General features: G+C 38.1%; 1 pseudogene; it reads left to right on the forward strand.

The window, feature by feature from the left end:
• Positions 1-369: 369 nt before the first annotated feature.
• LOC118829310 lies at positions 370-1,143 on the forward strand (annotated as a pseudogene).
• The last annotated feature ends 996 nt before the right edge of the window (positions 1,144-2,139 follow it).

Below are 2,139 nucleotides of genomic sequence, written 5' to 3' on the forward strand. Positions count from 1 at the left end.
AGTAGTAATACAAAAACACAAAGTAAAAAACACAAATTCAAAAGTATCCTTGGGGCAGCTAGGGGAGCAGTGAATAGTGCACCAGCCCTGGAGTTGGGAGGACCTGAGTTCAAATGTGACCTCAGACACTTCACACTTACTAGCTGTGTGACATTGGGCAAGTCACTTAACCCCAATTGCTTGCCTTCCTCCCATTTAAAAAAAGCAGTATTCTCTACTCTTATCATTGGGATTCACAAGTACTATTGGTGATGAAGGAAGAGGTACCTGTAATTGCTGCGTACTAATGCTTTAGCTTCATTTAGAATGAAACCTTATAAATGAAAATATTTTGAAGGTGTAAATGTAGAATGAGATAGCTACATAAGAGTTTTTTTCCAGCCTCTTTTTCCAGCCAGAATCATGGCAGGCATAGAAGAAAAGAAGAAGCTACCATCCGTTCCAGAATCCCTTCTGAAAAAGCAAAAGGCTTTTGCAATACCGAAGGCCAAACGCTTGAAGAAGATGGCTATTAAAAAGCTCCATAAAATATGGAGAAAAGTTATCTATGAAAAAGCTAAAGCCTACCATAAGGAGTACAGACAGATGTACAGGAGTGAAATCCGGCTAGCTAGAATGGCACACAAAGCTGGCAACTACTATGTACCTGCTGAACCCAAGTTAGCTTTTGTGATCAGAATCAGAGGTATCAATGGTGTTAGCCCAAACGTCCGAAAAGTATAGCAACTTCTTCATCTTCACCAAATCTTCAATGGCACTTTTGTTAAACTTAACAAGGCTTCTATTAACATGCTGAGGATTGTGGAACCATACGTTGCATGGGGTTACTCAAACCTGAAGTCTATGAATGACTTGATTTACAAACGTGGTTATGGCAAGATCAAGAAACAGAGGATTGCCCTGATGGATAATGCCCTTATTGCAAAATCTCTTGGTAAATATGGAATTATCTACGTGGAGGATTTGATCCATGAGATCTACACTGTTGGCAAGCACTTCAAAGCTGCCAACAACTTCCTGTGGCCCTTCAAATTATCATCTCCACGAGGCGGAATGAAGAAAAAGACTACACATTTTGTGGAAGGTGGAGATGCTGGTAACAGGGAAGACCAGATCAACAGGCTTATTGCAAGAATGAACTAAAGGTCTCTTCCATGATTATTTTTCTAATGGTCTGTTAATAAAAATGCCTGTGACAAAATTGAAAAAAAAGAAAAAGAATTTTTTTCCAGAGAAAACTTGATACTTTTAAAAAACAGAAACAAACTTTATCAAAAATCATGCCTGTTACATCAGAAGGATTATTTTATTACATGAGGTTACTAATAGAATTCCTAAGTGGGAAAAAAACTCATTCAATAGGAAAAATGAGTGATACTAGAAGCTATTGATATGTCTGAATCAACATGGTGAATTATATGCAAAGCAACTTCAAATGGTTTCATTTGCAAATAATACTGTGAAAGGGGAAACTGACCATATGTCTGAAGATCTTTAGAATAAATTGAGAAACTTAACTTTTTCTATTTTGCATTGCAAGTAAGTTCAGTAATGCATGTAAAGGTACACGTTCATTCAGTCTCCTTAACTGAATCATTTATTAATCAATTATTTATTAAATGCCTACTATGTGTCAGGCACTATCCTAAGTACTGGTGATATAAAAACAAAAGAGTCCCTACTCTGAAGGAACAGTTAGAAAAGGCAACATGCAAACAAATATGTTCAAACAAGCAATATACAAGATAAATTAGATATAAGCAACAGAAGTAAGGCAATGGAATTGAGGAAGACCGGAAAAGGTTCTCTTTGAAAGGCAGGACTTCAGGAGATAGGAACAGGGGAAAGGTATGTTGTGTAAGACTGGAAAGGTAGGGAGAAGCAAGTAATGAAGTATTTTGAGTGCCAAACAGGATTTTATATATGATCAAAGCCGTAAAGCCCACTGGTAAGGGACTCTCTCCTCATTGGTGGAGTTTAATGTCCAGTGCCTGCGTGAGGGGCAGGATGTAGGTGACAAGAACAGGAGAAAAGAATGATCCAGTCTCTTCGGGTCCTTCTGGCTTTCAGCTTAATGAGAGATGGTCTGCGATTGTCAATCTCTCTTCAGTCCCCCTAAAGGGAGAAAAATCCTAGAAC

Source organism: Trichosurus vulpecula, chromosome 8 (genome assembly GCF_011100635.1).
Source record: "Trichosurus vulpecula isolate mTriVul1 chromosome 8, mTriVul1.pri, whole genome shotgun sequence".
Taxonomy (NCBI): Eukaryota; Metazoa; Chordata; class Mammalia; order Diprotodontia; family Phalangeridae; genus Trichosurus; species Trichosurus vulpecula.